At 45.1% G+C, this 27439-nt stretch overlaps 1 protein-coding gene across 2 annotated transcripts in view; it reads left to right on the forward strand.

Annotated features, from left to right (window-relative positions):
* Positions 1-27439, forward strand: part of MRL1 (Pentatricopeptide repeat (PPR) superfamily protein) — a 403655-nt gene that overhangs the window by 273410 nt on the left and 102806 nt on the right. The gene's annotated exons all lie outside the window — the stretch shown is intronic.

Here is a 27439-nt window from a genome sequence, read left to right on the forward strand (position 1 = left end):
TAAATAGATCGGGAACTCGGAGACCTACATTGTAGACTTCTTGAGGGTTTCAATGATGGTGCCAGATCTATCCACGACACGGAGGATCTACATGTTTGTTGAGGGGTTAGCAGAGCCACTTCGGGGTCTAGTCAGATCCACTAGACCAGCCACACTCTAGGATGCTATTAGCAGGACCCAGGACTTACAGGATGCCTTACCCAGGACCCAGACACCTTACCCCCAGAGACATGCTTTCTAGCCTAAGGGGAAGGATGTGAGGATTCCGCCTCCAAAGGGGAATCCAGGACGAGCACAGATTGATGATTATGCCAGGAGGGAGCTGAAGAAGAAGCGGTTGTGCTTTACCTGTCAGGAGCTGTGGGCACCGGGACATAGATGTGCTGCTGGCAAAGCACATTTTATTGAGGTCTTCTCCAAGGGCAGCGGGGAAGAGGATGAGGAGGATGATGTGGAGGTAGGAGATAGTCATGTCGCGTAGGATTCTTTGCCACCTCCACCACCAGCAGCAGGTGGTGCAACTTTTGCATCTACTAGAGGGGCCTTTGCAGCATTGCGAGGAGTTCCCAAGTATTTGACATTGTGCATACGGGGGACAGTACATGGCCAACGAGTATCAGTTTTGATTGACAGTGGGGCAACCCACAACTTCATCGATGCACAAACGGTTGAGCGAAGAGGTATACAGACAGAGAGCTTCGATGGCTTTTCAGTTTTGGTCCCAGGAGATTACACTATGGTGTGTGCTTGTTATGTTCCAGAGTTATTAGTGATGATGGGCACCTAGACATTGACTGACCACTTTTTCGTGGTCGATATTCTAGACACCAACATGATACTGGGTGTTTAGTGGCTTATCACTCTAGAGAAGGTCACGACAGATTGGAAGGCCCTAGAGATGGAGAGGGATGAGGAGAAGACAGGGAGGCATGAGAAGATACGGGGACAACACACATATCCGCCTCAGACTATTTCGGCTCATTGGATGGAGGCAGCATTCCGAAAGGGAGACGTAGAGTGGGCAGTGGAGCTATGTGCTTCAGAGGCAGGGACTACAGGGCAAACGGTGCACCCAGAGATACAGTCCATCCTTGATCAGTATGCCACAGTGTTTGGGGAGATTCCACCAGGACAACCACCGGACTGGGGGTTTGAGCACACCATTGAGCTTGAACAGGGCATACAGGCAGTGATTGCTACCCCCTATAGGCATCCCAAGGCGTATCTGGATGAGATTGAGCAGGGCGTTCAGGAGTTGCTGGCTCTTGGGCACATTCGGCCGAGCATGAGTCCTTTCGCTTCTTCCGTGGTGTTGGTGAAGAAGAAGGACGACACATTGAGGATGTGCATTGACTACAGGGCCTTGAACAAGAAGACCTTGAAGAACAGGTACCCCATACCCAAGGTCGATGAGTTGAGAGGAGCACGGTTCTTCTCAAAGATTGATTTAAGATCTGGGTACCATCAGATTCGTGTGAGGGAGCAGGACATTCCCAAGACTGCCTTCAGGGGTCACTATGGGCACTTCGAGTTTTTGGTGATGCCCTTCGGGCTAACCAATGTCCCAGCTACATTCCAGTCCTGCATGAATCACATCTTTTGCAATCACTTAAGGAAGTTTGTGTTGGTGTTCTTTGATGATATTCTCATTTACAGCAGGACTTGGGAGGAGCATCTCCAACACATTGAGACAGTGTTGCGCATCTTGGAGGAGCAGCAGTTCTATGCCAAGCTCTCCAAGTGTGAGTTTGGGTTGGCGGAGATGTTGTACTTGGGACACATCATAGGGGTGGACAAAGTGAGAGTCCACGAGGAGAAGATCAGGGCCATCAGAGATTGGCTGAAGCCGAGGAACGTGACAGAACTCCGGGGATTCATTGGCATTTGTACTTACTACCGGAAGTTCATCAAGAGTTTCTCACAGCTTGCTGCACCCCTGACAAATCTAATGAGGAAGGGGCATAAAGTTGGTCGGATACAGCGCAGCGAGCCTTTGACAGGCTCAAGGAGGTTATGAGCAGTTGCCCAGTGCTTGTATTGCCAGATTTTTCGCAGCCATTTGTTTTGGAGTGTGATGCGTTGGGAGAGGGGATCGACGCAGTGTTGATGTAGTAGGGAGGTCACCCTATAGCCTTTGAGAGCTGGAAGTTCCTTCCGCATGAGAGGTTGTATTCTATATATGATAAGGAGATGCTGGCCATTATGCATGCATTGGCCAAATTCCGGTAGTATTTAGTGGGTAACAAGTTTAGGGTGAGGATTGATCACAACAACCTCAGGTTCCTTTTGGAGCAGAAACAGCTACAAGAGAGGCAACAAAAGTGGATCAGTAAGATCCAAGCATATGACTTTGACATTGAGTATGTCAAGGGTAAGAGCAATGTGGTAGCAGATGCCCTTTCACGTAGACCAGCCACGTTGTCTCTTATGAGCTTGGACACAGACTGGAGAGCTTGAGTCTTAGTAGAGTACTCCAAGGACAGATTTGCATGTGAGATTTTGGATGGGGAGGTGGCAGATGACAAGTATAGGGTAATTGATGAGATCATCTACTATAGGGACCGGATCTTCTTGATTGAGGGATCTCATCTCAAGAAGAAGATACTTCAGGCATCACATGATTCACCATTGGCCGGCCATCAGGGGTTTACCAAAACCTACAGGGCCATTAGAGAGAGGTTCTCATGGAAGGGCCTCAAGGAGGACGTACTCCAGCATAGCCGGGAGTGCGATATTTGCCAGAGGAAGAAGGGGGAGATGAACCATCCCGCAAGATTATTGCAGCCTCTTCCCATTCCGGAGGGGAAATGGGAAAGTATTTCGATGGACTTCATCATAGGGTTGCCCTTGGTGCAGGGCAAGGATTGTATCTTTGTCGTCGTTGATCGACTGACAAAGTACGCACACTTCTTCGCCATATCCGTGCACTACACAGCAGCACAGGTGGCCGAGCTGTTCTTCAGGGAGGTCTTCAGGCTACATGGTCTTCCTAAGATCATCATTAGTGACAGGGATAACCGTTTCATGGGCGGGTTTTGGCAGGAGCTTTTCCGATTGGTGGGGACAGAGTTGACACCGAGTACTAGTTATCACCCACAGAGGGATGGGTAGACAGAGAGAGTTAACAAGTGGCTGGAGGGCTACTTGCATAACTATGTCAGTGGGTAGCAGCGAGCATGGCTAAAGTGGCTGCATCTGGGGGAGCGCTGTTACAACACTACACATCACATGTCCATTGGTATGTCACCATTCTATGCTTTGTATGGATATCATCCTTTATCTTTTGCTGACGTGATGTTTGGTGCTAGTAAGGCTCCGAGAGCCAAGATTTGGATCCAAGAGATTCAGGATATTCTTCGAGCTTTCAAGGATAATATGGCTACAACGCATAACCAATAGAAGTTGTATGTTGACAGGGGTCGGGTGGAGAGACAGTTTGAGGTAGGGGACTTGGTCTACCTACGATTACAGCCATACCGACAGTCGTCACTGAAGCAAAAGGGAGCTAAGAAGCTCAAGCCCCGCTTTTATGGGCCATATAGGGTGATACGCAAGATTGGACAGGTTGCGTATGAGTTAGAGCTGCCCCAAGGTAGCAAGATTCAGAATGTTTTTCATGTATCATGCCTGAAGAAGGCATTGGGGCAGTAGGTGATAGTGACAGATGAGCTACCACCCACGGATGATGAAGGGCATTTGGTGTTGCAACGAGAGGCTATTATTGATACCAGGGAGAGGCAGCTGTAGAGCAGGACGGTCCGGGGATGGAAGAATTTACCGGATGAGGATGCCACTTGGGAGAGTGAGAAAATTTTGTAGCATCCATCACTTCAGTTGCTTGAGGACAAGCAACATTTTGCCGGGGGAGACTGTAATATTCCTAATTAGCCATGGCTAATTAGAATATTCAATTTTGCTCAATTTTGCCTTCTATAGTTATTTATAAATAAAAAGGTGAGGAAAGGGGGGACATAGCTCACTTTTTGAATAAAGTCACTCCCTAGTAGCACAACGTTGTAACTTAAAAGGGGAGCCAAGGGGGGCTAAAGGACCACGTAGTGAAGGGGCCCACGTAGACACTTGGAGGGACTGCACAGATGGAGAAGGAGCACGTGGCAAGGGAGAGGATACGTTGGAGGAGGTGGGCCTTAGGGTTTGAGAGAGGCCAACGCTATAAAGGAGAGAGGAGCCTCCTCATTTGGATCATTCGATTATGTTGCATTTGAGCTAGTCACTTTGACTTAGAGCACGCTTGCTGTTTAGCCTGTCTGCAGCACTGTTTAGTGCATCGAGTGTCTCTGTTCGGAGATCTCACCCTTAGTCCCGGGGGACTTCGAGTGCCTGCTCGGGCAAGGTAGTTTCAACAGTATTTTGCAGGAGGAGCGATTTCTAGAGTTGAGGAGGAACTGAGCATTTTGATGATTGCGCAGTCTTGAGAGGGAAGGACACAGTCTCTTTTGGTAGGAGCTCTGGACTGGGTTTTTGTGGAGGATTTGAGCTTGGAGATCGAGCAAGGGATCAACCCTTGCATATTGGAGTATTTTGGCAGAGTTTCGGGTAGAGTTTTGGAGGATTCTCTTCAGGAGCAGCACAGAGCCTAGAGGGATAGCGTATATCCTCAAGGGGGTGATTTTCGGGGGTTAGCTATTTTAGAAAAGCTTTCTGGGCTTTTTTGGGTTTATTGAGTAGAGGCTGATTCTAGAGTTTTAGCATTTTCTGAGGAGGGGAACAGCTCCAAATCCTCACTTGATTCCAACAGTAGCAACAACACCGCTGTTCTCTGACAGCTTGGACGCAGTTCAGAGAGAGGCCATTTCCTTACCATTCTGAGTGTATTTCTTCACTTGCCTTGTGTAAGTCGAGGTGCTATATTTCTGATCACCTCTTGTACTCTTTCCATTGCTTGGTATAATAAAATGGCTTAGCATTTCTCTCTGCATTTTTTGAGTATCTGCTTATATTCCATGTATACATTATTGTATGTTGCACTACTGTTCTTTCTCTGGTTAGAGTTTGCTTGTGTTTGAGGGATTCCCCTGATAAGGGATATTACATATTCTTGGTGTCCTTTGATAATGACGAAATTTTCTCCATATTCAAATGAGACTGAGCATTTGAAAGTGCTACCTGCATTTTAAACAAATTCATGGAAGTGCTGGTCAAAGTGGATGAAACCATTTCACCTGTTTGCTTGTGCATCTCCAGCTAATCAATTGGATGCACATTTTTGATGTCAAACTCAAATGAGGTCTGCTTGTAGTTTCCTGGAGTTTTAGGCTCTAATGTTTGTGCCTCCAAAAATGCCATATGCATCTTGCCCTTCTTTGAGTCAAAGGCAGAGGGAAGTCTACCTTATGCAGTTGCACTCTGCTTCTAAAACTAAGCATAAGTGCTCTTCTTGAGCATTTCATTCCTAATTTTGATTTCCTTGAAGGTATCAAATACAGTTTCTTCTTTCTCCTTAGTCACCTTTGTAGGTGAGGACACTTGGAGATTTTGCTGTCTTTCTGAAGTTGGAGTAGAAGGAAATGATTGTCCTCCAGCTGGTGAAGAATCTGGAATATCAATTATCTTGATCACTGTTTGTGGTGGTGATCCTTTATCTATATCCATGTGTTGTTCTTTGGCTTTCTTTTTGTACTTCAATTTGAACTCTTTTATGGACATATCAATTCTTCGTGATTGCTCTTCTCTGGATCTTTTCCCTGTTATTCCTTGCTCTGGCTCTTTTCCCTTTTTGGACCTTTCTTCACTAGTTTTTTACTCTTGTGTCCTTGGGGTTTGTGCATTGGATGAGGAGATTACTTGCTCCTCGGCCTCCTGTAATGTATCTGGAACCCACTCTGTTTGATTCATGTATTTTTCGATTTCAGGTCTTTAAGTGTGGATGTAGGCCGTGGATTTATTTTCCACCCTCTTTGTAGAAATAATACCCCAGTGGTCATAAGACCATGTGAACCTATGGGTGAAATTCATCTCTCTTAGTCTTCTATCTGCCTCCTCTCTTCCAGCTCTGCTATTGCAAATGAAAGGACTAATTTGGGACTTGATCCTGAATTGGGATTTCTTCTTGGCTGCTACAAAATGCATCTCATTTGCATTGATCATCTGTCTAATATATTCTAATGCAAAGATCCTCATGGGGAGGAACTTTGGCAGCTTGTAGGGGGCCAATTCACAGCGATACTCTTATCTCAGTGTAGTTTTGGTACAATACCAATCACTGTTCTGGCTTGATCAGACAACTGCATAATTCTTTTTATTTCTTCACTTATCCTTGGTTCTGTAGTTCCACTGAGGAGGCTCATTGCTGGGTGTACAAACATTTCCACAAATGTCTTGTAACTGAAATGTTTTTGATCTTTCATAACCAAGGTTTTCCAAAATATCACTGATTGAGGCTCCCCTTCATCATTCATTTTGCTCAATGGAAACTGAAACCTGTCTGCCTGAAAATACAGAAAGATGTAAACCTATACTGAGGAATAATGAAAAACTTCTTCTGTGAAAAAGTTGACAAGCTGTTCATGAATTACATCTTGCTAGAAACTAACTGAAATTGAAAATGATTGAAGGCTTGGATTCAGTGGAGAGGATAGATAAGAAAGCTATAATAGCTTCATCAAGCCATTGATCAGAGTAATAGCCAAGTAGGTAGGAGAGGACTGAGGCAATATTTCTAGTTTTGTCAGGGAAAACATAGGAAGAATAAGGAGGTTTTTTGCCTGGTAGAGGTGTGTTCTCGGCCATGAAAAGCTCTAATGTTTTAGCTCTTTTGGAGAAATCAAAATTTTGGTATATTTCATTCAAAACTTCATGTGAAAAAGGAACAACTCCTTCAATAACTGGGGCCTGCATCATCTGCACGATTGATTGAGCATCAATTGTGAATAAAATATGTCATGTTGGGGCCATCACTGCCCTTTGCTGTGGGTTGTAACACGAATGACATTTCCTGATCAGTTCTTGACAACTCTGTGTTTTAGGGAAGATATAGAAAGGCAGGTTGGTGTCCCACAGGCCTATGTCATCCATTTCCTCCATAAATTTGTCCTCCCACCAGCAATGTACATTAAACATATCAAATTTTGAGAGGGTTTCATGGATCTTGAAATGCCTGTCAGCCAATGGTAAATGATCTAAATCCAGTGGTGGGTGCACCATTGGGTTGAAGATTTGTGGTTCTTTCTACTTAGGTGCCGTTGTTGTCTACTCTGTAACAGAAAAAGATGAAAGAAGTGGGATTTTTAGTGAGGGAGAAAGAAAGGGATTTGAACAGAAATGGGATTCAAGAATAGGAATTGATGATCAATGTTTCAAAATAATGTTGGACTATGTTGTTGTTCTCTTGCTCTGCTTAGAGTTCTCTGCAATAGATGAATGGAGTGGGAGGAAGCACCTGCAAGTGAACAATAACGTTTAAAGTTTGAACTTGGCGCAATTTGGTGGTTTTATGATTTGAAATCTCACCGTTGAATTGGCTTAATTTGGCGCGGGTCCATTGGCTAACGGCCTGACCTTCATTTATGGCTCAACGCCGGGAATGGGGATGATTAGACGGATGGGACGAGTTGGCGCGGTGAGGTGGCGAGTGTTCAACAGTCGCTTGGGTGAGTGGTTTAGCCGATACCGGATACAACTTTTTGGGGGGCCTGCGGAGTGGTAGGCGGTAAGAGGGGGGCGGTGCGAACTCACAAGAGCACGACACGTAGGGGAGCGAAAACCGCTGACTTTGGAAACCCCCCCCCCCTGGGATTAAGTTTAAGATGGTGAGGGGGGGCTGAAGAGAGACGTGGGCCATTTGATTAGGCGGAGTGAGTAGAGATGAGGGGAAATATGGTGGGTAGGTTAACGATGACGTGACGGGTGAGTGCGTGGTGGGGTCGAGTTATGAGTGGGGGCGAACCATAGGAATATGAAAGGTTAAATGAATAAGGTTAAAAGGGGGGGATAATTATTAAAGTGCCATAAGCCCCATTATCCTTATAAATCTTGCTATCCAACCTTAGACAGATCGAATTTTCTTCGAACTTTAGGAAATATCTTCCCATTTTAAGAAGGTCCTATGTTCAATCATGCTTAAATTGTATGATTTGAACAATCTTTGGGGCTTTTCTTTTTCTTCTTATTTTTCTCTCTTTTTTTTTTATATGCTCTCTTTTCATTTCTTTTTCCTCTTTTTTTTATGAAATCATTTGAAAGTTGAAATCTATGAATAATTTGAAACTTGCAAACTGTGAAATGCTTATTCACCTTGAGATCTTATAAATTATAGGTCCCTAGCAGAGCAGTCATCTACAGGTGGGCATGGAGATGTATGGTGGTGTGATGTAGTGTGTTGGACTGCATTGTGGAGTGGGGGTGCCTCACATCGCATTGAGTACATGCAGGGAGTGACAGGTGCAGTGACACAGGCAGGAAGTAGGACAATATGGGATGGCATAGCTGTAGTCGAGGGTATCTAGCAGTGTAGGGGTAAGCAGTGGTGTATAGTGGCATGTCCAAGAGTATTGGGATGATCGGTTGTATGCAAAGGCGTATGGTGCTGCACAACGAGGTCTTGGAGTGTTGCCTCCAGGGACACCCATGGACGGAGATACCAGGCATACCTTTGGGTGTACTTTACCCAGTATCGATGGGGACACAGATGAGTGATACTTGATGGTATCCGCAGGGACTCACTCGCCTGACCCTCTTCTACATCACTTACGAGAACGAGCAATCTAGTTGTTGTCCTTTGATACTATGGGCAAGAGCAATAGAGGATAGGGGGAGCTCACCCAAGATATTTGGATGACACTTGGTGCGATAGAGGGGAGACTGCTAAGCGGGGGCATTGAGTCGGTGTGCAAGTTGACAACCACAGGGCGAGGGATGAGGTGATCACCGACAGTGATGGCATATCATTCATCACTGATCCTATGTCTGAGGAGCTGGTCACAGGGGAGACATGTGTCACTCTTTCCACAAGGCATGTCTGGACCATGCATGCGCAGAGGATATCATGTACCACTGAGATAGTTGTCCAGTATGTATTCGGGTTCCCAACATTGTATCGACACATTCTCTAAGGGTAGGTAGTCAAACCAATGGCGATGGATTGCAAGAGCAGGATGGATCCGCATACACTGAGTTGATTGCGTATCAGATAGCCATCTATTGGTTGCATTCACGGGGTAGCTATTTGGCACATGGGTTTCCAGTGGTCATCAGTACTACACAGTGGCAGGCACAGGACAATTTAGCATGCCTCAGATTAGTTCATGATGTATGTAGCCTATATATGGGTGGAATGCAGGGACTAGAGATGAGGGCCAGAGGGATTCCATCGGTTGTCGGGGCTATGCCGCAGCAGGTCTGGATATGGGATGTAGGGATTCAGTTGATCGATTAGATCTCCCATGATGAGCGGAGTTGTGGTAGAGAGTGATATAGTTCGCTCTTGGGATGACACATGGGGGTTCACAAAGGGTTTCATCATATGGGGAGACAAACATTCTCTGTTGCTGCATAGGTTCAGAGTTAGATTTGGATGGGTAGGCCTTGCGCCATGGAGATGCCCAAGCAGGATGTGTCTTGCCTCTTTCAGTATTCCACCATCAAGTTCTCGAAGGGGAGGATGTCTGCGCATGATGGGGAGTATGACATAGTTAGAGTAGCGCGGCACCACTCTGGGACTAGTAGGGAATTGGGGCATCACAACTCCTCACAGCTCAATAACCTTTAGGGATACGCCGACTACTACAGGGGGAGATCATACAGATCTTCCATTGGGCTTTAGCGAGTCACGATGGAGTAGGGAACTTCTGGTACTTGCACCGGGCAGGATAGTGAGTGGAGCAAGGGGAGCTTCATGTTGGACAGGATGGCCTGGGATCCTGGTATTGAAGGATTCTTTCATATCAGGACAATTTTGTGGTCAGGAACGATTCAATGGCACATCTGGGACCCTGGAACATGTTGTAGTGACAATGGGGAGCAGTCGTTAGAGAGGATACTCATTCAGGCATTGCTTGAGGACAAGCAGTTTTTGGTGCATTGGAGGAGCTTACTGGTTGAAAATGCTACTTGGGAGGGTGAGCACATATTTGAGTGTCCAACACTGAAGTTGCTTGGGGACAAGCAACATTTGGGAAGGGAGACTGTCATCTCCCTTCCTAAATTATTTTGGAGCAATATTAATTTCTATATTTTTTGGCCAATTTTGTAGGTGATGGGGGCCCATTCGATTTTATTAGGAGGCTAGACTTAGTAGAAGTTAATTTGATGTGGTTAAGTATACGTGGTGGCCACCCATACTAGGGGAACACGCATTCCCTAGTTCGATTTGCATGAAGGGGAAATCGATGGTTAGGTGAGGGACCCATGATGGATGGAAAATGGAGGGAAAAGTGCTCCACGAAATCTATATAAGGAAGACAACTCTCCTCATTTGGATTTCTTAACTTTTGACATATTGAACCCAATCTTAGTTGCTTAAGCTGTTTCGCTGGGTTATTGTGTTGTTTAGCACACGAGTGTCTCCAAGTGAAGATCTCAACCCTTGCTTCGGTGGACTTTGAGTGCCAGCCCTAGGAGGGAGTTCTACTTTGTTCCAAATCGTATCAGTCGCAGTGAGTTGAGTTGCAACAACAACAAGTTGAGTTACAATAGCAAGGGGAAGTAATAGGTAGGAGGTTGAGTTACAGTTGCAGTGAAAGGAACAGCAGAAGGGTCGAGTTACAACAACAGGAAAGTATAAGCAGGAGGGCCGAGTACAACAGCAGGAGGCTGCATAACAGCAAGGAGGTTGAGTTCCAGCAACAAGGAGAGTAGCAGCAGCACAAAGCTGGGAGAGTAGCAGCAGCACAAAGCAGGGAGAGTAACAACAACACAAAATTGACCTACAACTGTAGTGGAAGGAGCAGTGGGAGGCTGAGTAACAGCAAGGAGGCTGAGTTCCAGTAGCAGGGAGAGTAGCAGCAACGCAGAACAGGGAGAGTAACAACAACGCAGTGGTTGCGCAGTCATTGGAGTGAAATTCGTTGGGACAACCTTATCCCAAGAATTTTGGAGCTGGGGAGCTAGGGGATCATTTGGAGGGCCATTTGAGGAGGGTTGCTGGAGTTGGGAGTGTAGAGATTGACAGGAGCAGTCACAACAACAAAATTCGTATGTGGAGGAGGGCCAAGCTGTGAAGGGTCAACTTTTTAACGTTGGAACCAAGGGAAACCCTTTTTGGGTTTTTGGCAAGGAGTACGTGTTGATTGGGGGTAGCATCGGATGTGCTCTAGCCACGAAATTTGGTGGAGAGGTTGGGGCACATGAGATCTTCAATACCCAGAAAGGGTTTGGGCATATTCTAAACAGATCAAGAGATACTAAAATAATTAAATTTTTTGGAGTCCCTAAGTCTAAACTTAGGGAAAATAAAATATTAATGTGTATTAATATGAATCTGTGTTAGAATGGTCCAAAAGACATGGATCAAGCCAGATCTAATCTTAATCGTTGATTAGGGACTTAATCCTGGCCGTTGATATGTCAGCAGGAAAAGTATAAGAGAAGGCTTGAGGGTCACTTGGAGAGCACACAAGAGTGATCAGTCATTCTATTCTCTAGAGTAGGGTTTGCTAAGAGAGATAGAATCAGTGATCGGAGAGCAGCTGAGGGACATTGAGTACAGAGGGACCGAGAGGCAGAGATAGTGTCAGGAAAGCAGCAGAGCAGCCAGAGAGAGTGACACAGGGGTAGCCAGTGCTCATGTAGGGCCACACAGAGGCAGCTAAGTGCTGCGAAGAGCACCAGAGAGGCCAGCGTAGCTAACGCAGAGGCTTGGAGAGTTGACGCAGGGCCTCCTGGGGTTGACGTAGGCCAAGATAGGCTGACACAGGGCCAACGTTGGGCTAGGAGAGGTTGACGCAGTCCAGATTGGGCAGACGTTGGGGTTTCTGGGGTAGATTGGTGCCAAGTAGCTGCCGGAAGGATTATCCGGGGTTTCAGCCAATAGATTTGTCAGAAACCGAGAGGTATTACTGCTAAGGAAATTCTCTGTTGGGTAGGCCAGTTTCGGCATCCAGATTGTACTCAGATATTGCTTAATAAGAAAACCCTCAGATAGTTGCACCGGTTTTCCCACATTGGGTTTTTCCGGGGACATTAATCCAAAAATAATGGTGTCATATGGTGTGTTTGTTTTCGTTTCTTTTTAGTTGCTGATCTGTAATATGTTGAGCATGAACTAATGTTTATTTTCAGTATTTACATTATAAATAACTTGTTAAGGAAAATAACAAGTAGGTAGGAATAAATTAGATAAAGTGCGTGGAGGGTTTCTAACTAAGTAAACTTAGAAACTTCAACATGGTATTAGAGCATGATTGCGGATCACAGGAGGACTAAAAGACATCAGCTGAGTGGAGCAATAGCAATAGAAAACAACTGTCCCAAGGTGACAGAAGATGTTTCTAGCAACGCAAAAGCTAAGGAGTGTGACACAGAGCCAACCAGGGCCATGCAGAGGCAGCCGAGAGCTGTGCAAAGCCTCAGAGAGGCCAGCATTGCTGACGCAAAGGGTTAGAGGGTTGACGCAGGGCCTCCGAGGGCTGACGCAGACCCATCCAGGGTGATGCAGGGCCGACGTGTGATAGAGAGGGGCTGACGCAGACCCATCCAGGGTGATGCAGGGCCAACGTGTGGTAGAGAGGGGCTGACGCAATCCACAGAGAGGCAATTACTGGGGTTTACAAGGCTGCAGGAATATTGCAGAGTGGAGCTGGTGAGGTACTGTAGTCAGAACAATGCCTGATAGAGCAAGGCCAGAGGAGTTGCTACTGAGGGTTTCTAGCTGAGGAACCCAGATCAGTAGTGCGGTTGCACAAGACGATTAGAGTAGGGGGCATCTCGAAAAGCAGCAGAAGGATTTCCAGGATGGAAATGAAGACTCAGAGGGAGTCTAGAAGAGAACTTCTAGACGGGAAGTAGAGACTAAGAGGAGTCGAACAAAGAACTTCCAGGAGGGAAGTAGAGGAGCATCATGGCACTACACGGAGTAAGAGACCAGGATAGACTAGACGGAGCATCGAACTTCGCAGTCTGGAAGGCCAGAATCTTATCCGTACTTGACAGGAATCGTGACAAGAACTTCACCTTGAAGTTAATAGCTGTCCCAGTCGACTCCAGTGATAATGATAGGTACGAGGAGGCGATGGCAAAGGCCAAGAGCATTATCCTTGACGGGGTCAAGGATCATGTAGTACCACACATAGCCGAGAAGGAAACAACATTTGAGATGTGGGAGGATCTCAAGAAGATGTACTAGGATACTTTTGTGCAGAGAAGAATGTTGCTCGAGAATTAGATGAGGTCGTATCAGATGAAGAAGGGACAATCGATTGACACCTTCCTCGGAGGATTGAATGAGATCCGAGATCAGTTGATTGCTATAGGAGTAACACCGGATCAAGAGCTAATGGTCAGGACAACCCTGAATGCTATCTCAGAAGACTGGGAAGTGTTTGTCCAGAGTATATTGGGTAGAGGAACACTTCCACCTTAGGACGAGATGTGGGCAGCTCTTTTGCCAGGAAGAGATCAGACGGCAGTCGAAGACAGATAGTAGCAGCAAAGGGATCAAAGTCAAGTAGGAAGAGGAAGATGTGGCCCTAGCATCTGAGGGAAAGCAGGAAAAGCGGAAGAAGAAATATCTCTCCAAGATCAAGTGCTTCCACTGTGGGGAGTTGGGTCATTATGCGATCCACTGTCCAAGGAAGAAGAGTAAGGGAGAGTCTTCCGAGACTAAGGCAGCGCCAACAAGGGCAGAGAAGAAAGTTTTGATAGACGATGACTGTGCCATGAGTGCACACACGCCACTTGAGCGGAAGTGGGGAGACATCGAGCTGTAGTCAGATGGACTACAGGTGATGAGGGGCAGGATCCTCGAGGTACCCAACCTCTTGGATTAGATCTTGCTACAGGAGCCCTGTCAAGGAGTAGCAGGACTAGCTGAATGGGTAGAGACGGATGCAGATGGAGCGACAGAGAGAGCTACAGTGCAACAATCTCGAGACAACGCAGAGCTAGCAAGCTGCAACAGTGCGAGAGGCACAGGAGTGTTGCACTAGTGCAGGAAGGCACATAGACAATGGTGCGAGATGTAGTGAGTTGTTGCAGCAGCACGAAGGTCAGAGAGGGATCACTTGTTAGTGACAGAGGGAGCATCAACATCAGCGGGTGTCTCTAGCCCAACAAGGAGGTCAGTTGGGAGATCAGTTACTTACTTCTCAGTAATTGAGTTGCAGTGTAGCAGTGGGCAGCACGATGCAACATGATGAGAGGAGGTATAGTGAGGATGCAGCGTGATGAGAGGAGGTGCAGTGCAGATGCATTACTGGGAGAAAGGACCAGCAGCAACACAGATGTAGAGGGAGCTGTCATACAGATGCAGCAGTGGCAGTGGCAGAACCATGGGCGGCAATACAGGATGCGACAGTGCAGAGGATGTTGGGCAGGAAGGCCTAGCATCAACACAGGTACCGATGTCAGATGATCAGAGTAATACTTAGTGAGGAGTATTGCTAGAGCACAGTGCTCGCTAAGAGGGAGTGTTGATTTGGGGTAACATCGGATGTGCTCTAGCCACGAAATTTGGTAGAGAGGTTGGGGCACATGGGATCTCCAATACCCAGAAAGGGTTTGGGCAGATTCTTAACAGATCAGGAGATATTAAAATAATTAATACTTTTTGGAGTCCCTAAGTCTAAACTTAGGGAGAATAAAATATTAATGTGTATTAATATGAATCTATGTTAGAATGGTCCAAAAGACATGGATCAAGCCAGATCTAATCTTAGCCGTTGATTAGGGAATCTCGGCCGTTGATATGTCAATAGGAAAAGTATAAGAGCAGGCTTGAGGGTCACTTGGAGAGCACACCAAAGTAATCAGTCATTCTATTCTCTAGAATGGGGTTTGCTAAGAGAGATAGAATTAGTGATCGGAGAGCAGCTGAGGGGCATTGAGTACAGAGAGATAGAGAGGTAGAGATAGTGTCGGGAAAGTAGCAGAGCAACTAGAGAGAGTGACATAGGAGCAGCCAGTGCTCACGCAGGGCCACACAGAGGCAGCTAAGTACTGCACAAAGCACTAGAGAGGTCAGCGTAGCTGAGGCAGAGGCTTAGAGAGCTGATGCAGGGCATCCTAGGGTTGACGGAGGCCAAGATAGGCTGACGCAGGGCCAGCGTTGGGCTAGGAGAGGTTGACACAGTCCAGATTGGGCAGACGCTGGGGTTTTTGGGGCAGATTGGTGCCAAGTAGCTGCCGGAAGATTATTTGGGCTTTCATCGAGTAGATTTGTCAGAAACCGAGAGGTATTATTGCTAAGGAAATTCTCTGTTGGGTAGGCCAGTTTCGACACCCAGATTGTACTCTGATATTGTTTAATAAGAAAACCTTGAGATAGCTGCACCAGTTTTCCCACATTGGGTTTTTCCAGGGACATTAGTCCAAAAATAATGGTGTCATATGGTGTGTTTGTTTTTGTTTCTTTTTAGTTGCTAATCTGTAATATGCTGAGAATGCACTAGTGTTTATTTTCAGTATTTACACTGTAAATAACTTGTTAAGGAAAATAACAAGTAGGTAAGAAGAAATCAGATAAAGTGCATAGACGGTTTCTAACTAAGTAGACTTAGAAACTTCGATAGTACGCTCCTAATTTTATAGAATTTTCTGGGCACTCTATAGTGGGAAAATTAGGGTAGAAGTCAGGCAGTAGTGAAGTTTTGGAGCAACAACGCAGTTTTCTGGAAGAGATGGTTATGGCAGTCATTGGGCTTTCTGGTATTCATCACTTGGTGCTTGTAGCTTTCGATTGAGGCAAGCCTAGGTGCACCACTTCCACATTATTGTACTTTCCTCCTAGATTATAATAAAAGGGCTCAGCGATTGGTTATCCCTGGACTTTAATGGGTGTACTCTGAATGTTTCAATTTTATGGTGTTGTTTTTATTGTTTGCTTTGCATAGCACTATTTTTCCTAGTTTTGAACTTTACAAAAGGTGACATGATGACTTATTTCCACTTCCATCTAACTAGGCACATAGATTCTATATGCCTTTCGAGTTTCACTGTAGCCTACAAATGTTCCTTTCTTCCCATATGCATCCAATTTGCTTCTCTTTTCTTTCCGCACATGAAAATACGCGGGGCCACCAAAAATTATAAAGTGAGAAACATAAGGTTTTTTACTGGTGAAAACTTCTTCTGGAGTTTTGGAGTCCAATGCTTGATGAGGGCATCTATTTTGAACATACACGACAGTGTTGGCAGCTTCTCCCCCATAGGAACTTCACAAGGCTTTGATCATGAAGCATGGCACGGGTGGCTTCTATAATGAAACGATTCTCTTTCACCAACTCCATATTTCTTAGGAGTATATGCAGTAGTAGCCTCCCTCTTAATGCCAACTTCTCTACAATAGTCATTGAACTCATTTGATTCATATTTGGTTCCATTATCGGTCCTCAATATTTTGATCTTCTTCCCTGTTTGATTTTCGACCAAGGCTTTGAAAGAGCGGAACCATGTGAACACTTCGTCCTTCTTCTTTAAGAAATAAATCCAAGTTTTGCGAGAGAAGTCATCCACAAAGATAGCATAATATAAATATCCTCCCAAAGATGTCACGGGCAACATACCAGATAAATCATAATGAACCAATTGCAAAATATCAGTAGTCTTGCTATCACTTGAGGGGAATGGTCCCCTTGTATGTTTTCCTTCGACACATCCCTGACAAACACCTTCATGTTCTACTTTAAATTTGGGCATACTTGTCACCATCTTCCTTGCATCAAGTAGGGATTTATAATGAAGATGAGCAAATCTTCAGTGCCATAATTAAGATTGAAGAGATGTGTCGCAAGACATGGCTCCCAATGGAATTCCTCCGACTTGATATAGGTTTTCAACCCTGAATCCAAGAGTAAATGCTTCTTTGAAATTTCTTTTCCAAACCCATACCTTTCCATCAATGAATGCCACCTTGAATCCTTTGTCCTCCATCGCCAAGATAGATACCGGGTTCTTCTTTAGATCATGTACATAGAGTACTTCTTGTAGATGAATGGTGTTACCTTGATTCAATTGAAGAGTAACATTCCCAACTCCTTTCACTGGATAGGTGGCATTGTTGCCAAGAATGATTTCCAGATTTGTATCCTTTTCTATTAGATTCGAAAGAGCTTCCTTATACCCAGTGAAGTGCCTTGAGGCACCGCTATCAATCAACCAATTTGCCAAGGTATCCGGAGGAGAGGCACTAGAGAGGGCATATATAAAATAAAATTCTTTGTGCTTGTTATGTACAACATTAGATTCATTATACCTAGAGTTTCTTGATCTTTTGGGAAGTCGACCATTTCCATGTTGAGTAGCAGGAGCATTCCTTTTTCCTTTGTTGTTGAACCTGCCATTCCTTTGATTATTGTTGCCCATGAAATTTTTGCAGTTGTTGTTGTCATCATCTCGGGGTGTATCCCTTTATTAAGACACTCCCTAGCATAGTGGCCAAACCTGTTACAAATGAAGCATCTACCCTTTCTTCCATCTTTGAATCTTGGTCTTCCTTGACATTGCTTCTTTGAACCTGCGTTGTTCTTCTTTTTAGCATGAGCTAAGATTGCAGTAGGACCATTCCTATTTGATGGCATGTCTCTCTCTTCTTCTTGAGTACATCTATTCAATAATTCATCAAAACGTGGAACCCGGTCATTTTTGAGGATGGTAGTGTTGAACACATCCCATTCAGGAGGGAGACCTCCAAGGTCAGTGAGAGTGAGCTCTCTAGCAACAATAACTTCTCCAATTGATAGAAGATCATTTTTGATTTCGGTGATCCTCTTGAAATAGGATTGGATATATTCTCCTCTTGGTTTGCATTGCTAACTTTAAACATGCTAACCAACTTGTCATACATCTCCTTAGATGTGCCCAAATCAGAGATGTAAGCAACTAAATTGTTGATTTGGGGTAGCATCGGATGTGCTCTAGCCTCGAAACTTGGTGGAGAGGCTAAGGCACATAAGATCTCCAATACCTAGAAATGGTTTGGGCAAATTCTAAACAGTTTGAGAGATATTAAAATAATTAATATTTTTAATGGAGTCCATAAGTCTAAACTTAGGGAAAATAAAATATTAATATGTATTAATATAAAACTGTGTTAGAATGGTCCAAAAGTCATGGATCAAGCCAGAATTAATCTTAGCCGTTGATTAGGGACTTAATCTCGGCCGTTGAATTGTCAATGGGAAAAGTATAAGAGGAGGCTTGAGGGTCACTTTGAGAAAACACTGAGTTGATCAAGATTTCAATTTTCTGGGGTAGGGTTTGCTGAGGAAGTCGAAAGAGTGATCAGAGTTGTAGCTGAGGGGCAGTGAATACAGAAGCAGAGAGGCAGAGATAGCACCAGGAGGATCAGCGTAGAAGCCAGGAGAGGGGCGCAGAGCCAGTCAGAGGTTCACGCAGAGCCAGCGAGGAGCTGTGCAGTGCCTCAGAGAGCCAACATGGGTGACGCAGAGGCTCTAAGGGCTGATGCAGGGCGAGCTATGGTGACGTTGGTTAGACATTGGGCCAGAAAGGGCTGACGCAATCCCTAGAGGCTAACGCTGGGGTTTTCATGGGGCGGATTGAAGCTAAGAGCTGTCAGAGAGTTTATCTGGGGTTTCAGCCGAAATATTTGCTTTCGAGTAGAGAGGTACTACTGCTGAGATTATTCTCTGTTGGGTGAGTCGGTTTTGGCACCCAGATTGTATTCAAAAACTGCATAATAATAAAACCCTCAGATAGCTACACCGGTTTTCTCGCATTGGGTTTTTCTGGGGACATTGGTCCAAAAACAATGGTGTCACTTGTGTGCTTGTTTTGTTTCCTTCAATTGATGGTCTGTAATGTGTTGTGCATGTACTTGTATTTATTTTCAGTATTTACATGGTAAATAACTTGTTAATTAATCAAAACAAGTAGGGAAAAATAAATCAGAAAAGTACATGAAGGGTTTCTAACAGATAGATTTATAAATTCCTACATAAATGCTTATGAATAGAATCCCTGATTATCTTCTTAGCTTTGAATTCACCTTTCTTGTACTTTGTCTTAGCGGTAGCTGATGCATTTGAAGGAGGTTCAACAATCTTTCCCTGCACATAGTCCCTAGCATCATACTCTTCCAAAGTCAAGTCAAGAGACATCTTCCATACATGATAATTAGACTTATCATTGAGCTTGTCATCAGATTTGAAGTAATATGAGGAGGCCATTGAATCTTGTCCTTGTCCAACAAATCTCAGTGATTGCTCTTCTCACTCTTGCTTGGGCTTTGTATTCACCTCAGCTTCGATACCATGTTAATTTTGGATAACAATGGTATGTTCTATGCTTTAGAGCAATTTACTTCAATTTTTCTTATTAGCCAATATCGATTTCCAGATTAGCAATCGCCCTAACATTGATAGTAAATGCAGATAGAACATAAAGAAGAAGCAAAAGACAAGAGGACACAATATTTGGCGGATGCCAGGGAAAAAACTTTGATCAAATCTTCTTATTATTCTTCAAAAGTTCAACAGAGAGAGAGTAAGATGTGTGAGTTGATGTGTGTACAAATGAGGAAAATGCCTCTTTTATTTATACACAATGTGGAGGGTGAAGAGACACATCTATTGGGCTTCATGAGCCTACATTAGACTTTTGGCCGACCTTGTCAATTTGTCCATAGAAGAAATAAATTCATAATTTCATTTCTACTTAGAATAAAATGATATTTAGATCAATCCTAGACCTCCCAGAAAGAGAATCCAATGAAAATATCATCTCCATCATATGAGCCATCCAAGGTGGACTTTGGCCCTAGTTTCCAATTGTAACAACCCTATTATGCAGATGCCTCTCCCTATTATCCAAAATGGCCTCTAGTACCAGCACCAAATGCTCCTCATCGTCCATAGGGGGCAACTCTATAGTTGTTGTAACATGTTGTCCTAGTTCCTTTTTCAGGCAAGACACATGAAAAATGTTGTGCACCTGGCTCCTCGGGGTAGCTCCAACTCCTATGCTACCTCCCCCAACCTCCGAGTGACACGATAAGGCCCATAGAAGCGGGGTTTGAGCTTCTCATCCCCCTTCTGTTTGAGTGTAGACTATCGGTACGGTTGGAGCCTAAGAAAAACCAAGTCCCATACTTCGAACTGCCTCTCAACTCTGCCCTTGTCTACATAAAGATTCTACTGGTTTTGGGCCATCCGCATGTTGTCTTTCAAAGCCCTCAAGGTATCTTGTCTCTCGTGTATCCAGTCCTTTTCCCTTGGAGCCCCGTTGTCTCCAAACATAATGTTAGCGAAAGACAATGCGTCATAACCATATAGAGCTCAGAATGGTGACATACCTATGGACATGTGGTGCGTAGTGTTGTAGCAGTATTCACCCAAGTGTAGCCACCATATCCATGCCCTCTGCTGACTTGTCACATAGTTACACAAATAGCCTTCCAACCATTTGTTAACTATCTTCGTCTGCCCGTCTGTTTGAAGGTTGTAACTGGTACTCGGGGTGAGCTCAATAGCCACCAACCGAAATAGCTTCTAGCAAAATCCACCCATGAACCGACTGTCCCAGTCATTGATAATGGTCTTTGGAGACCATGTAGCCGAAACACCTCCCTTAAGAACAATTTGGCCACCTGTGAGGCTGAGTACCGAGCTGGGATGGCGAAGAAGTGAGCATACTTCATCAAGCGGTCCACCACTATGTAGATGCAATCTTTAACTTGTACCGTCGGCAACCCGATAATTAAATCCATCGATATGATCTCCCATTTCCCTTGGATTGGGAAGTGACTTCAATAGGCCCGTGGGTTGTGTCAGCTCTCCCTTGTTCCATTGGTATGTGTCACACTTCCAAATATGCCTCAGAACATCATCCTTGAGGCCCTTCCACGCAAAGCGCTCTCTAATGGCCCGGTATGTCTTTGTGAACCCTTGGTGCCCCGCTAATGGTGAATCGTGGGCAGCCTATAGAATCTTCTCCCTCAGTGGGGAGTTGGGTACCAAGTAGATCCAGCCTCGATAGTAGATCACCTCATTCATCGCCCGATACCGGTCATTAGTCACCAACCCATCAAGGACCTCACACGTGAACCGGTCCTTGGAGTACTCCACTAGTAACTGCACTCTCCAATCTGGGGCAATGCTCATCAAAGAAAGAGTGGCTAGCCTCCTGGACAATGCATCAGCCACTACGTTGTGCTTCCCTTTGACATACTCAATGCCAAAGTCATATGCTTGGAGCTTACTCACCCACTTCTGTTGCCTCTCCTACAACTGTTTCTGCTCCAAGAAGAACTTGAGGCTGTTGTGATCTGTCTTGACTTTAAACCAAATACTGCCTGAACTTGGCCAACGCATGCATGATGGCCAACATCTCCTTATCATAGATGGAGTACAGTAGCTCATGGGGTAGTAGCTTCCAACTCTCAAAAGCTATGGGGTGCCCTCCTTGCATCAACACGGCCCCCACACCCACTCTTGATGCATCACACTCCAACACGAAGGGTTGGGTGAAATCAGGAAGTGCCAACACCAAACAGCTACTCATGACCTCCTTGAGGCAGTCAAATGCCTCTTGCGCTGTAGTGGTACACTCGAAAGCCCCTTTCTTTGTCAAGTTTGTAAGGGGTGGTTCTAATTGGGAGAAGCCCTTCATGAACCTCTTGTAATAGGTGAAAATGCCTACGAAACCCCTCAGCTCAGTCACACTCCAGGGCTCTGGCCAATCCTGGATAGCCCTGATCTTCTCCTCATGTACTCTTAACACTGTGCACTCTAATGATGTGCCCTAGGTAGAGCATCTCAGTCAACCCAAACTCGCACTTGGACAGTTTAGCATAGAATTGCTGCTCCTCCACAATGTGCAATATTGTCTCAAGGTGCTGCAAATGATCCTCCAAAGTCCAGCTATAAATCAGTATGTCATCAAAGAACACTAGCACGAACTTCCTCAACTACCCACGAAACACATGGTTCATGCATGACTAGAATTTCGCTGGTGCAATGGTCAGGCTGAAGGGCATAACCAAAAACTCGAAGTGCCCATAATGGCACTCAAATGTTGTCTTCGGGACGTCTTGGTCCCTCACCCAGATCTGGTGGTACCCTGATCGTAGATCGATCTTCAAAAAGAACTTAGCTCCCCTCAACTCATCCATCATCCCATCTATGCGTGGGATGGCGTAGCCGTTCTTAAGCGTCTTCTTATTGAGGGCTAGGTAATCAATGCATATCCGTAAGGACCCATACTTCTTCTTCACCAACACAGCGGATGAAGCAAAATGGCTAGAGCTGGGTCTGATATGCCCAAGTGCCAATAGCTCATGGATGGCCCTCTCTATCTCATCTCGGTATGCCTTGGGATGTCGATAAGGAGTGGTGATGACGACTTGCACTCCCGACTTTAGCTCGATAGTGTGCTCAAACCCCCGGTCAAGTGGTTAACTCGGTGGTATGTCCCCAAACACAACTGGATACTTGTCAAGAATAGCCTGTATCTCTGAGTGTGGTGGCTTGGGCTTACCCCTAGCCTCTGAGATCCTCAACTCCATAGCCCACTCAATGTCTCCATGTCTTAATTCAGCCTCCATCTTATGGGCCGAAACAGTCTGTGGTGGGTATGAGTGCATTCCCCAAAGCAAGACGGTCTTGCCATCTGGCCCTACAAACTCCATCTCCAATGTTCTCCAGCTTGTTGTGACTCTGCCAAGCGCGTAGAGCCACTAGACTCCCAACACCATGTTGGTGTTCGATACATCTACTACAAAGAAATGATCGGTCATGGAGTAGTTTCCCATGGTCATTATCAAAGCTGGCACATAGCGAGTGCACTGCATGGTTCTATCCCTAGGCACAAGAACTGAGAATCCCTCGAACTCCTCAGTTGTGATGCCTCTCCTCTGAACCAATTGAGCATCAATGAATTTGTGGGTAGCCCCATTGTGCACCAGAACTGATACACGTTGCCCCTGAACAGTGCCTTTGATCCTTAAAGTCAAAAATTTGGGTACCCCATGCAGTGATGCAAGGACCCCTCCAGAAGGTGCAAAGGAAACTTTCACTGGTGGTGGTGGTGGTGGTGGTGGTGGTGGTGGCGGTCCTCCCTCCTTAGGTGTTGCGCTACCATCTCCGCCCATCTCAAAATAGGTCTCATCCTCTGCATTGCTACCAAGGAAGACCTCGATCTAGTGGGCCTTGCCCGCTGCACATCTGTGGCCTGGTGCCCACGACACCTGACAAGTGAAGCACAGCTTCCTCCTCCCAAGTTCTCTCTGGGTCTCCTCATCTAGCTGCCCACGCCCTTGATTAGCCCTCGGTGGTGGAGCCCTGGTGTCTTTCCTCCCTTGTTGGAAACCCTGTCTAGGGGGTAGTGGTGCTCTCCCCACTGCATCCTGTAATGCAGTGGGCTTGTTGGACCTCACTAACCCGCGCAATGGCTCTAGTAGCCCATCCACAAACATGTAGATTCTCCTAGACTCTGACAAGCCAGGCACCATCACAGACAATCACAGAAACTCTTAAATGTAGGCTTTTGCACTCCCAGTCTGCTTGAGCCTTGTCAACTCCCCAAAATACTCCTCCGGATCTTTCCTCTCAGGCCGCTCCAACACCCTCCTGGTGAAATTACCATAAGCAGTTACTCCTGCTTGTCCCAACGTGGTGAACCCATGGAACCACCAATCATGGGCTTCCCCCTCCAAATGCAACATGGCAATCTTGATTGCCTCTCCTTCCGTCATTTGGACCTCACTAACTCGTGCAATGGATCTATTAGCCCATCCACAAACATGTAGATCCTCCTAGACTTAGACAAGTCAGGCACCATCACAGACAATCGCAGAAAATCTAAAATGTAGGCTTCTGTACTCCTAGTCTGCTTGAGCCTTATCAGCTCCCCAAAATAATCCTCCATATCTTTCCTCTCAAACCGCTCCAGCACCCTCCCGGTTAAATCATCATAAACAATTACTCTTGCATGTCCCAACGTGGTCAACCCATGGAACCACCAGTCATGGGCTTCCCCCTCCAAATGCAACGTGGCAATCTTGATTGCCTCTCCTTCCGTCATTTGATTCAACTGGAAATAGACATCCATCTTTTCGACCCATGCCTTAGCCGAGTTCTTGGAGGACTGATCGAAATTTGGGAGAAATAACCTCCCCACAGTGCGTTGGAAGTCTATCCCCTGCATGTAGACTCCTCCACTCTGTTGCTTGGGCCTATTGTTGCCCTTCAACTGGTAGAAATCCTTGAAAGTAATGGCCCTCCCAAAATCAGGTCCATAGGACTAATACTCCAGGAAATAGTCCCCATAAGGTGCCTCCTCCTGCTTCGGTTGCCCACCAGCTCCAGATTGTAGGAATATAGGAATGGTGGACCTAGGGGGTGTGTTCAGAATCAATGGCATGTTGGCAATGAGAGATGCGCAGTGCTACGAGATGCCAAACCATTCTCCATAGTGGAAATCCCCTTGGACTCCCTTACCCTTTGTTTCCATTGCCATTTCACTAGCCCATTCCTTCAATGTTCTGGGATAAGTCTTGCACTGCCTTCAACAAGAGTTGGGCAAACTCCTTTTCCTTATCCCTTTTGTCTCCTTCATTGTCCCCCATGTTCGCTTCTTCTAACTTAGGCTATGTGGTCACAGGATCAGGGGTGATCTCTAACTGTCTTTCTTTGCTTCTGTACCTTTGCCTTCAGTATGTCACATTCTGCTTATCCTCCGGTGTCGTAGATTGCGCAGCTCCCACAAGATGTGCGAAGTCTATGAGATTTGATACCACTGTAATATCCCTAAGGAAAATTAACAGTAAATATGCAAAGCAAAATAGACAAAAACACCATGAAACAATAACAAGCAATCAGACCACAAATTGACACCCAAAAACTGTGTTGTGTACTCTTTTTATTAATGGAAAGAGGTGTATAAATAGGTGTTGGAATGAGTGCACTTGGGCTTGCTCTAGGCAAGCTAGCAAAGCCCAAAATGAAAAGTGAGACACCCTCCTCCAAAACCGCTTCTGTGCTTCCCAAGTACTGCGCTGTAGATGCCCAGAAATGTGCTACTGCCTGAAAGGATCTACTGCTAGGGCCCTCTCCACTGCTCATAAAATTTCGGGAAATTAATTCCGCCCTCTCTTTAATAAACCCAGAATAACCCATGAAGGGTTTGGGCAAAGCTTGACCCTGAAAATTCAACCCTCTTTAGCTTGAGTGGCTCTGCTGCTGGGTAAATCAACCCACCTGTAGAATATGCTACTAAATGCTCCAAAAATGCCTGCAATCTCTGTTAGAAGGCTCCCCAAGCCTTCCCTCCAAGTTTCCACTGTTGATTTTTTGTAGCATCGGATGTGTTATAGCCGCGAAATTTTGTGGATAGGCTAGAATGCGTGTATTCTACAAAACCCAGAAATCGTTTCTGGAAATTCCACCTAGCGACGATTTAATTAAAATAATTAACTTTTTTTAATGGTTCCTAAATCTAAACTTAGGAAATCTGGTTAAATAAAAGGTATTAATTAAGCCATGATGATATTCTTCTAGAAGAAGACATGGATTGTTTTCTAGTTAATCTTAGCCACCAATTATGTTTGAATCTTGGCCGTTGGTGCTCCAACAAAAGATTATAAGAAGAAGTTGATGGGTAGATGGAGAACACACCAAAGCAGATACTCAGTTGCTCATGCAAACTGATTTTCTTAGTGGTTGAAGTTCGGCAAGAGAAAATCGCATCAGTGAGTGAGTTGCAAGTGGGAGAGAGAGGGCTTTAGCATAGTCTGATAGTGCAAGACAAATTTGGACACAGCGCGGAGGAGGGATGCAGATCACCATCGCAGAAGGGTTGATGCAGGGCCTTCGTAGTCACTGCGCAGAGGGTGATGCAGAAAGGCAAGTGAAAGGGGCAAGAGGTCATTTTCAGGGTCAGAGAAACATTGTGGAGTGTGAGAAATTCACCAATAAATTTCACTCAATGACTCTTCCTCTATTTTGTCTTGTACAAAAATTAATGTTGAAGATTAATAAAAGAAACCTCATCTGTTGCATCGGTTTTCCCACATTGGGTTTTTCTGGGGACAATTGTCCAAAAATAATTGTCACTGTGGTTATGTATGTGCTAGTATTTTCCTTGTATTTTCTTTCCGCATAATTTTATTTGTGAAGGTTGCAGTGTATGTATTTTGATATTTGTTGTAGAAAACTACAAATAATTTGTTTAAGCAATTTAACAAATAGAAGAAATATTATCAGTTACTGCAGTAGGATTCGAGGTTTCCGAATTTTCACATGGTATCAGAGCACTAGTAAAGCAGGAAGAGCTTAGTTGTAGACGGGAGAAGGATTTCGAAAAGCGCTTCCTAGGCAGTGGTTCGAAACCTCAAAGAGGTTGTGCAATCCATTTTCTAGGTGAGCAAATTTTTCGTGGAAAAATAATTCTTTGAGTGAGTCAACAGAGAATAAAAGGTTCTAGATCGAGATTTGTTAGGGGCAGAGGGCAATAGTTTCCACGCAGAGCAACGAATTCAGTGTTGGGAAGGAAATAGCACAGAAAATTATGGATAATCAAGAAGCCTCATAATTATCTTCTAGATTGGAAGATGAGTTTGCGTGTCTATCAGTATCGGCTTTAGCTGGTGTCTGGTATATTGTTAACAGAGCTTCAACTGACATGACTGGAGTAAGGGAATATTTCTCGAGTTATCAAGAGGAGCAAATGGACTTCCAAATCATTATGGGCAACAAAACTAAGTATACTCGTGTAAGGAGAGGCACCATAGATTTTTAGACGGACGCAGGAACCAGTACTAGCGCCACGAATGTACTGCATGTGCGAGGATTGGGTATGAACCTAATTTCGGTGTCCCAGTTGCAAGACAAGGGATACGATGTATACTTTGTGGGAAAGAAAGTATATGTCAAGCATCCTACCTGGAAGAAGGTGAGACAGATTGGAGCTTGAAGTAACATGCTATATAGATTGCAGATTGACTCTCCAATGGCACTGATAGGCAGTGATAACAACAGTAGGAAGGAGCTAAATGAATTATGGCACAGGAGGATGGGACACTCGAACCATGGAGCACTCGGGATGCTCAAAGAGACTGTAACAGGAGTTCCATCTCTCAACACTGAGCACGATGATCTATGCCGAGGATGTGTATTTGGAAAGTATGCAAAAGCAACGTTTCCCAGAAGTTATAGCAACCCAATGGCATGTTGGGATTGACACACTCAGATATTTGCGGTGCTATGTCCACCAGAGCTCTTAGCAGTGGCGAGTATTTCGTCACCTTCATTGATGACCATTTCAGAAAAACCTTGATCTACTTCCTAAAGACCAAGGATGAGGTCTTTGATCG

Source organism: Pinus tabuliformis, chromosome 2_2 (genome assembly GCF_031772625.1).
Source record: "Pinus tabuliformis cultivar Carrire ecotype Pingquan chromosome 2_2, CPIR1, whole genome shotgun sequence".
NCBI lineage: Eukaryota > Viridiplantae > Streptophyta > Pinopsida > Pinales > Pinaceae > Pinus > Pinus tabuliformis.